The 11,206-nt window shown below is 40.3% G+C and overlaps 1 pseudogene; it reads left to right on the top strand.

Annotated features, from left to right (window-relative positions):
* The first annotated feature begins 3,082 nt into the window (after positions 1-3,082).
* On the top strand, positions 3,083-10,232 carry LOC115517052 (annotated as a pseudogene).
* The last annotated feature ends 974 nt before the right edge of the window (positions 10,233-11,206 follow it).

Here is an 11,206-nt window from a genome sequence, read left to right as displayed (position 1 = left end):
TCTTATGACTCTCTTATTCCTTGTCAAGTTCTGCCTTTGAGGAATTTGCCAGAAATTTGATCCTCAATATGCTGATATTACTTTATTTCTCTATTAAGTACCATATTTACATAGTACATGATCAAAGATACTAAAAGCTAAAATACCTAACATGTGAACAGCATAAAAACTTTCATGTGAACATTTCTTACATTCAAGCCAGTGGTACTTCAAATTTTTGACCTTTCAGTACTTTCTGAACTTACATTGCTTTGTTAAAATGCTTGCATTAAATGAAAAGAATTTAGGAAGAAGAGTATTAGAGAGTTACCACATAAAAGGTTTAAATATTGTCATCATTTATCAATTATATGATTTATTTATTTATCCTAACATACACCTCTAACTTCTTTCTTTTCAGTTTATATAAGCAGATGTAGATTTAAGTCCTGGAAGACAGAAACTGTGTTTTAATCCTTATTTCCCTCTGTCTATCAGATTATCCTAGCAGTGTGTGAAGGTTTGCTTTACCTATATTACCTTAAGAAATGCCTGTAACAACACTAGGAAGATATTGTTTTCTGTATGTTGAATATAAGAAAATGGGGGAGAGAGATATGAAATAATTTGCTCCAGGTTACGAATTGCATAAGCAGCAGAACAAAGAGAAATATGAGTCTGATAGGAAAGAACCCACTCGTAACTACTATGTATTACTCAAGTAGTAGGTACTGAAATACCTTACACATAGTAAAATTCTATGTATGTATATATACATACACAGAGACACATATGTGTAAATATATGTTGCAAGAGGCAAATAAATAGTTCTACTTGCTACCTAGTGAATGGTATATTACCTTTTTTGGAAGTAATAATCCAGAGAAATATTTTAGCTCTCTGGAGGTTGTGATTACATAGAATTGCCTTGTAGTTATACAAGCAGGATAGAGCAGAAGTCAATTTGCAATAACTTTTTAACAAGGACTAGTTTCTGACTAGGACTGCCACAGTGTTTGGAGAAACAACAGAAACTTATAACATCTTGTTTTTGAGTAATCAGTCACCAAGGTACAGGAAGAATTTTTGTAAATTATGAACTATAATCCCTAATTTGCTGTAAGCCTCACTTTTCGAATGTTGGTCAATGTTTTTATAAGAGCAGTATTATCACCAGAGATGGGGAAAAAATATATATATATAAATTATAAATTTATATATATAAATATAAATATATATATAAATATATTTATATATATATATATTTATATATATATATGTTTGCTGGACTTAATCCATTCCTCTTCAAAGAAAACTTTGCAGGGTGCAATTGTGCAGAATTAAGAATCATCAAGTACCTGGACTGAACTGGATTAAAATAAATTTGAGAATAGCCTCCCTAATATAGAAAGAGGCTTGACAGAGAATATAAAGCAAAGGAATCATTTTGCCAGGTTCTCCTAGAAGACAATGACAATGCATGAGCTAGCCATGTCTACATTGCACTGCATTGTTCCTCATCAGATTATTATATTACATCACTATGTAATTATGATGAGAAAGACTAATAGACTTAAAATGGATTGAAAAATAATAAAATGCTCTTAATGATAGAGAACAAACTGAGAGTTGATGGAGGGAGGTGGGGGGAAATGGGCTAGATGGGTGATGGGTATTAAGGAGGGCACTTGGAATGAGCACAGGGTGTTGTACATAAGTGATGAATTACTAAATTCTATTCCTGAAACCAAGAAAAATAAGTAAATGGATTGAAATTTTATTATAATCAAAATAAATAATAAAAGAAAACAAATTATGATATTTAGGCAATGCCAAATTTAGAAAAGAGTAGGTTTTAAGAGGATTAAAATCCATAGAGAAACATAATGAATGGTTATGCAGTTGTGAAAATAAAGCATTGAGGAAACAGCTTGTTGAGAGCTGTTAATTCAAAATTTGAGATGGAAAGACATGCACATGACATAATACCTCATTATCCATAAGTTAAAAATATCTAGTGTTGAGGGACTAAGAAGATGACAATAAAACTGGAGATGTGGAGTACACATTGGCTAAAGAAAGAGGAAGAAACTTGATCAAATATTACTTTACTGATGATGGAACAGAGAGCACACTTAATTCATAAAAATCAGAAGTTTTCCTAACAACACATGACTATTCTGTCTCTAACAGAGAAACAAAGAGAAAGCAACTTTAATTTAAGAAATATATATAGGTCAATAAATATACTAGAATAAATGTATAGGCAAATAATTAAGATGTAATCTCTTCTTTTTAGTACACAAAAGAATGGAAACAAGTGAAAATTAAGTATTATGTAAAAGTGCTGATCATAGAAGGGGATACAATTTGAAGTGGGAAAACAAGAAGCTAAAAATCTTTACTGAGTACCTTAACATTTTGAGACTTTAATAAAGAGTAGGAGTTTCACTGACCCACAAAAAGGGAAGAAGAATATTTAAGACAGAGGAAATAGCTGAGAGAGTTCAGGAAGATGTGAAATGAACATAATCTTCAGAAATGGAAAAGAAATTTGCATGATATGTTCAAGTCAATTTTTACCATGAGGAAACTATGGTCAGTCACAACATGGGACTTATAAAAACAAAACACTTTAGTTGAAAAACCAATGGTAGGATTACCTAAAAGACTTTTTAGACTGAAGTTATCTAAGAAACTCTAGTTTGCATAAATTACCAGTCAAAATGGACACCAATAATGTCACAAGTGTTGAACAGAATTAGTTGATCAGAAAAGCCAAGTTTTGGGGGCACCTGGGTGGCTCAGTCGGTTAAGTGTCCCACTTTCAGCTCAGGTCATGATCTCGCAGTTGGTGAGTTCAAGCCCCCTGTCAGGCTCTGTGCTGACAGCTCAGATCCTGAAGCCTGCTTCAGATTCTGTGCCTCTCTCTCTCTGCCCCTCCCCAACTCATGCTCTGTCTTTCTCTGTCTCTCAAAAATAAATAAATGTTAAAAAAATTTTTTAATAAAAAAAAGAAAAGCTAAGCTCTTGTCAAAGGTATGCTTGAATGCTAAAGCTTGCTCTTTTCCATGGCACCTTAGAGGCAGTAGGCTGTTTTAGGATGAAGCTGAACACCTGTCTCCCAGCTACTCGCTGCCAGAATCTCCTTAAAGTGGATGATGAATGCAAAACTTGTACCGTTTCTGAGAAGGGCATACCCACAGAAGTTGCTGCTGATGTTCTGGGTGAAGAATGGAAGGGTTACTTGGTCCAAATCAGTGGTGGCAATGACAGCCAAGGCTTCCCCATGAAGCAGGGTGTCTTGACCCATGGCCATGTCTACCTGCTGCTCATTAAGGGTCATTCCTGCTACACACCAAGAAGGACTGGGGAGGAGGAGGGGAAGATGGCGGCGTAGGAGGACGCTGGGCTCACCGCGCGTCCTGCTGATCACTTAGATTCCACCTACACCTGCCTAAATAACCCAGAAAACCGCCAGAGGATTAGCAGAACGGAGTCACCGGACCCAAGTGCAGACGAGAGGCCCACGGAAGAGGGTAGGAAGGGCGGCGAGGCGGTGCGCACTCCACGGACTGGCGGGAGGGAGCCGGGGCGGAGGGGTGGCTCGCCAGCCAAGCAGAGCCCCGAGTCCGGCTTGCAAAAGCGGAGGGGCCTGACGGACTGTGTTCCGACAGCAAGCGCGACTTAGCGTCTGGGAGGTCATAAGTTAACAGCTCTGCTCGGAAAGCGGGAAGGCTGGAGGACAAAGGGAGGGTGAGCTGCAGAGTCCCCGGACGACAGAGCTCAGTTTGGCGGGGAACAAAGGCGCTCGCCAGCGCCATCTCCCCCGCCCATCCCCCAGCCAAAATCCCAAAGGGAACCGGTTCCGGCCAGGGAAATTGCTCGCTCAGAGCAAACACCCAACTCTGTGCTTCTGCGGAGCCAAACCTCCGGCAGCGGATCTGACTCCCTCCAGCTGCCACAGGGCCCCTCCTGAAGTGGATCACCTAAGGAGAAGCGAGCTAAGCCTGCCCCCCCTGCCGCCGTGCACCTTGCCTACCCACCCCAGCTAATACGCCAGATCCCCAGCATCACAAGCCTGGCAGTGTGCAAGTAGCCCAGACGGGCCACGCCACCCCACAGTGAATCTCGCCCCTAGGAGAGGGGAAGAGAAGGCACACACCAGTCTGACTGTGGCCCCAGCGGTGGGCTGGGGGCAGACATCAGGACTGACTGCGGCCCCGCCCACCAACTCCAGTTATACACCACAGCACAGGGGAAGTGCCCTGCAGGTCCTCACCACACCAGGGACTATCCAAAATGACCAAGCAGAAGAATTCCCCTCAGAAGAATCTCCAGGAAATAACAACAGCTAATGAGCTGATCAAAAAGGATTTAAATAATATAACAGAAAGTGAATTTAGAATAATAGTCATAAAATTAATCGCTGGGCTGGAAAACAGTATACAGGACAGCAGAGAATCTCTTGCTACAGAGATCAAGGGACTAAGGAACAGTCACGAGGAGCTGAAAAACGCTTTAAAGGAAATGCAAAACAAAATGCAAACCACCACGGCTCGGATGGAAGAGGCAGAGGAGAGAATAGGTGAACTAGAAGATAAAGTTATGGAAAAAGAGGAAGCTGAGAAAAAGAGAGATAAAAAAATCCAGGAGTATGAGGGGAAAATTAGAGAACTAAGTGATACACTAAAAAGAAATAATATACGCATAATTGGTATCCCAGAGGAGGAAGAGAGAGGGAAAGGTGCTGAAGGGGTACTTGAAGAAATTATAGCTGAGAACTTCCCTGAACTGGGGAAGGAAGAAGGCATTGAAATCCAAGAGGCACAGAGAACTCCCTTCAGACGTAACTTGAATCGATCTTCTGCACGGCATATCATAGTGAAACTGGCAAAATACAAGGATAAAGAGAAAATTCTGAAAGCAGCAAGGGGTAAACGTGCCCTCACATATAAAGGGAGACCTATAAGACTCGTGACTGATCTCTCTTTTGAAACTTGGCAGGCCAGAAAGAACTGGCACGAGATTTTCAGGGTGCTAGACAGAAAAAATATGCAGCCGAGAATCCTTTATCCAGCAAGTCTGTCATTTAGAATAGAAGGAGAGATAAAGGTCTTCCCAAACAAACAAAAACTGAAGGAATTTGTCACCACTAAACCAGCCCTACAAGAGATCCTAAGGGGGACCCTGTGAGACAAAGTACCAGAGACATCACTACAAGCATAAAACATACAGACATCACAATGACTCTAAACCCGTATCTTTCTATAATAACACTGAATGTAAATGGATTAAATGCGCCAACCAAAAGACATAGGGTATCAGAATGGATAAAAAAACAAGACCCATCTATTTGCTGTCTACAAGAGACTCATTTTAGACCTGAGGACACCTTTAGATTCAGAGTGAGGGGATGGAGAACTATTTATCATGCTACTGGAAGCCAAAAGAAAGCTGGAGTAGCCATACTTATATCAGACAAACTAGACTTTAAATTAAAGGCTGTAACAAGAGATGAAGACGGACATTATATAATAGTTACAGGGTCTATCCATCAGGAAGAGCTAACAATTATAAATGTCTATGCGCCGAATACCGGAGCCCCCAAATATATAAAACAATTACTCATGGGGCGCCTGGGTGGCGCAGTCGGTTAAGCGTCCGACTTCAGCCAGGTCACGATCTCGCGGTCCGTGAGTTCGAGCCCCGCGTCAGGCTCCGGGCTGATGGCTCGGAGCCTGGAGCCTGTTTCCGATTCTGTGTCTCCCTCTCACTCTGCCCCTCCCCCATTCATGCTCTGTCTCTCTCTGTCCCAAAAATAAATAAACATTGAAAAAAAAATTTAAAAAAAAAAACAATTACTCATAAACAGAAGCAACCTTATTGATAAGAATGTGGTAATTGCTGGGGACTTTAACACCCCACTTACAGAAATGGATAGATCATCTAGACACACGGTCAATAAAGAAACAAGGGCCCTGAATGAGACATTGGATCAGATGGACTTGACAGATCTATTTAGAACTCTGCATCCCAAAGCAACAGAATATACTTTCTTCTCGAGTGCACATGGAACATTCTCCAAGATAGATCATATACTGGGTCACAAAACAGCCCTTCATAAGTTTACAAGAATTGAAATTATACCATGCATACTTTCAGAACACAATGCTATGAAGCTTGAAATCAACCACAGGAAAAAGTCTGGAAAACCTCCAAAAGCATGGAGGTTAAAGAACACCCTACTAACGAATGAGTGGGTCAACCAGGCAATTAGAGAAGAAATCAAAAAATATATGGAAACAAACGAAAATGAAAATACAACAATCCAAACGCTTTGGGACGCAGCGAAGGCAGTCCTGAGAGGAAAATACATTGCAATCCAGGCCTATCTCAAGAAACAAGAAAAATCCCAAATACAAAATCTAACAGCACACCTAAGGAAATAGAAGCAGAACAGCAAAGGCAGCCTAAACCCAGCAGAAGAAGAGAAATAATAAAGATCAGAGCAGAAATAAACAATATAGAATCTAAAAAAACTGTAGAGCAGATCAACGAAACCAAGAGTTGGTTTTTTGAAAAAATAAACAAAATTGACAAACCTCTAGCCAGGCTTCTCAAAAAGAAAAGGGAGATGACCCAAATAGATAAAATCATGAATGAAAATGGAATTATTACAACCAATCCCTCAGAGATACAAACAATTATCAGGGAATACTATGAAAAATTATATGCCAACAAATTGGACAACCTGGAAGAAATGGACAAATTCCTGAACACCCACACTCTTCCAAAACTCAATCAGGAGGAAATAGAAAGCTTGAACAGACCCATAACCAGCGAAGAAATTGAATCGGTTATCAAAAATCTCCCAACAAATAAGAGTCCAAGACCAGATGGCTTCCCAGGGGAGTTCTACCAGACGTTTAAAGCAGAGATAATACCTATCCTTCTCAAGCTATTCCAAGAAATAGAAAGGGAAGGAAAACTTCCAGACTCCTTCTATGAAGCCAGTATTACTTTGATTCCTAAACCAGACAGAGACCCAGTAAAAAAAGAGAACTACAGGCCAATATCCCTGATGAATATGGATGCAAAAATTCTCAATTAGATACTAGCAAATCGAATTCAACAGCATATAAAAAGAATTATTCACCATGATCAAGTGGGGTTCATTCCTGGGATGCAGGGCTGGTTCAACATTCGCAAATCAATCAACGTGATACATCACATTAACAAAAAAAAAGAGAAGAACCATATGATCCTGTCAATCGATGCAGAAAAGGCCTTTGACAAAATCCAGCACCCTTTCTTAATAAAAACCCTTGAGAAAGTCGGGATAGAAGGAACATACTTAAAGATCATAAAAGCCATTTATGAAAAGCCCACAGCTAACATCATCCTCAATGGGGAAAAACTGAGAGCTTTTTCCCTGAGATCAGGAACACGACAGGGATGCCCACTCTCACCGCTGTTGTTTAACATAGTGTTGGAAGTTCTAGCATCAGCAATCAGACAACAAAAGGAAATCAAAGGCATCAAAATTGGCAAAGATGAAGTCAAGCTTTCGCTTTCTGCAGATGACATGATATTATACATGGAAAATCCGATAGACTCCACCAAAAGTCTGCTAGAACTGATACATGAATTCAGCAAAGTTGCAGGATACAAAATCAATGTACAGAAATCAGTTGCATCCTTATACACTAACAATGAAGCCACAGAAAGACAAATAAAGAAACTGATCCCATTCACAATTGCACCAAGAAGCATAAAATACCTAGGAATAAATCTAACCAAAGATGTAAAGGATCTGTATGCTGAAAACTATAGAAAGCTTATGAAGGTAATTGAAGAAGATTTAAAGAAATGGAAAGACATTCCCTGCTCATGGATTGGAAAAATAAATATTGTCAAAATGTCAATACTACCCAAAGCTATCTACACATTCAATGCAATCCCAATCAAAATTGCACCAGCATTCTTCTCGAAATTAGAACAAGCAATCCTAAAATTCATATGGAACCACAAAAGGCCCCGAATAGCCAAAGGAATTTTGAAGAAGAAGACCAAAGCAGGAGGCATCACAATCCCAGACTTTAGCCTCTACTACAAAGCTGTCATCATCAAGACAGCATGGTATTGGCACAAACAGACACACAGACCAATGGAATAGAATAGAAACCCCAGAACTAGACCCACAAACGTACGGCCAACTCATCTTTGACAAAGCAGGAAAGAACATCCAATGGAAAAAAGACAGCCTCTTTAACAAATGGTGCTGGGAGAACTGGACAGCAACATGCAGAAGGTTGAAACTAGACCACTTTCTCACACCATTTACAAAAATAAACTCAAAATGGATAAAGGACCTAAATGTGAGACAGGAAACCATCAAAACCCTAGAGGAGAAAGCAGGAAAAGACCTCTCTGACCTCAGCCGTAGCAATCTCTTACTCGACACATCCCCAAAGGCAAGGGAATTAAAAGCAAAAGTGAATTACTGGGACCTTATGAAGATAAAAAGCTTCTGCACAGCAAAGGAAACAACCAACAAAACGAAAAGGCAACCAACGGAATGGGAAAAGATATTTGCAAATGACATATCGGACAAAGGGCTAGTATCTAAAATCTATAAAGAGCTCACCAAACTCCACACCCGAAAAACAAATAACCCAGTGAAGAAATGGGCAGAAAACATGAATAGACACTTCTCTAAAGAAGACATCCAGATGGCCAACAGGCACATGAAAAGATGTTCAGCGTCGCTCCTTATCAGGGAAATACAAATCAAAACCACACTCAGGTATCACCTCACGCCAGTCAGAGTGGCCAAAATGAACAAATCAGGAGACTATAGATGCTGGAGAGGATGTGGAGAAACGGGAACCCTCTTGCACTGTTGGTGGGAATGCAACTTGGTGCAGCCGCTCTGGAAAGCAGTGTGGAGGTTCCTCAGAAAATTAAAAATAGACCTACCCTATGACCCAGCAATAGCACTGCTAGGAATTTACCCAAGGGATACAGGAGTACTGATGCATAGGGGCACTTGTACCCCAATGTTCATAGCAGCACTCTCAACAATAGCCAAATTATGGAAAGAGCCTAAATGTCCATCAACTGATGAATGGATAAAGAAATTGTGGTATATATACACAATGGAGTACTATGTGGCAATGAGAAAAAATGAAATATGGCCTTTTGTAGCAACGTGGATGGAACTGGAGAGTGTGATGCTAAGTGAAATAAGCCATACAGAGAAAGACAGATACCACATGGTTTCACTCTTATGTGGATCCTGAGAAACTTAACAGGAACCCATGGGGGAGGGGAAGGAAAAAAAAAAAAAAGAGGTTAGAGTGGGAGAGAGCCAAAGCATAAGAGACTCTTAAAAACTGAGAACAAACTGAGGGTTGATGGGGGGTGGGAGGGAGGGGAGGGTGAGTGATGGGTATTGAGGAGGGCACCTTTTGGGATGAGCACTGGGTGTTGTATGGAAACCAATTTGTCAATAAATTTCATATATATATAAAAAAAAAAAAAAGAAGGACTGGGGAAAAAGAGCACAAATCTATTTGAGGGTGCATTGTGGGTGCTAGTCTCAGTGTTGTCAACTTGGTGATTGTAACAAAAGGGGAGAAGGATATTCCTGGACTCACTGATACCATTGTGCCTCATCACCTGGGACCCAAAAGAGCTAGCACAATATGCAAACTTGCCAATCTTTCTAAAAAAGATGATGTTGGGGGCGCCTGGGTGGCGCAGTCGGTTAAGCGTCTGACATCAGGCAGGTCACGATCTCGCGGTCTGAGTTCGAGCCCCGCGTAGGGCTCTGGGCTGATGGCTCGGAGCCTGGAGCCTGTTTCCGATTCTGTGTCTCCCTCTCTCTCTGCCCCTCCCCCATTCATGCTCTGTCTCTCTCTGTCCCAAAAATAAATAAAAAACGTTGAAAAAAAAAATTTAAAAAAAAAGATGATGTTGGCCAGTGTATCGTGAGGAAGTTCGTAAACCAAGATAAGAGACCTAGAACCAAAGCACCCAAGATTTAGCATCCTGTTACTTCCTGTGTCCACCAACACACATGTTGACCTATTGCTATGAAGAAACATTGTACTAAGAAAAATAAAGACAAGGCTGCAGAATATCCTCAACTTTTGGCCCAGTGAATGAAGGAGGCCAAATTAAAACACCAGGAACAGAATGCCAAGAGATGGAGGCTGTCCTCTCTGAGAGCTTCTCCTCTAGTCTGAGTCCAGTCAACAATGAGATTTTCTGAGAGTAACAAATCAGACTTCAAAAAACAAAATGCTATAGCTTGATAATGACATATTAGATAGATGATGATAGGTAGATAGATGATAGATAGATAGATAGATAGATAGATAGATAGATAGATAGTAACATTTGCATATAATGTATGTAGAGTAAGTATTTGGAGCAATACTGACTGATGGGAGAAATGAGTTTATTTTCTCTAACACATGATTCCTAGACCTGTCTCTGGATCTCCTACATGTGAGAAAGTGACACGAGAGTGGAAGGGAATTGGGGATAGGGACAGGGAGCTGGGGATTGCATTTATCAAGCTTATTAGCAGCTTTGAATATATTTCTGCAAATCTGAAGTTACAAAATCATTCAAAAAGCAGAAATAATTTTACTCCATCTGCCAGCATCTGGCTGCTGCTATTATACATAATAACTTACTTGCAGAGAATTATAGAAATAAAGAAAATAGCCTTCGGAATCGGAGAGTCCTGAATTCAGAATCATGCCTCTCACTTGATATTTGAGAAAATTAACTGACTTATTTGGGCCTCTAATCTCTCCTCTATTCTTGGAAACAATAAAAACTGACTCATGACATACCTGGAAGACAATGTGAGGCCACCCACGTAAACAGTTTATCATATTATCAAACATGCTATTCATCTGCTGTGAGAAGGTAAGTATGATGTTTGGAGTGAGAGACCGTCTATTCTCCAGGCTTCCTTGGTAAGGGAATTCAGGAAAAGAAATCTGAATTTTTTCCTCATCCCTCACTCCACATGGTGAGGGTGAGTGAAGAAACTCCACTTCTTTGCTTCTGTCTTTTCTAGATCTCTCTTTTGAATTGGCCTGCCTATAGAGAAAAAAATGCATTTTGGTATGATCACCCCTATGTGGGATGATTAGTAGTGACCCTTGTGTCTTATTCCTCATTTGGTTCCTGAAATTCAATGAGA

Source organism: Lynx canadensis, chromosome B3 (assembly GCF_007474595.2).
Source record: "Lynx canadensis isolate LIC74 chromosome B3, mLynCan4.pri.v2, whole genome shotgun sequence".
NCBI lineage: Eukaryota > Metazoa > Chordata > Mammalia > Carnivora > Felidae > Lynx > Lynx canadensis.
The sequence above is the reverse complement of the archived record's forward strand: the minus strand, read 5'-3'. Positions and strand labels throughout refer to the sequence as shown.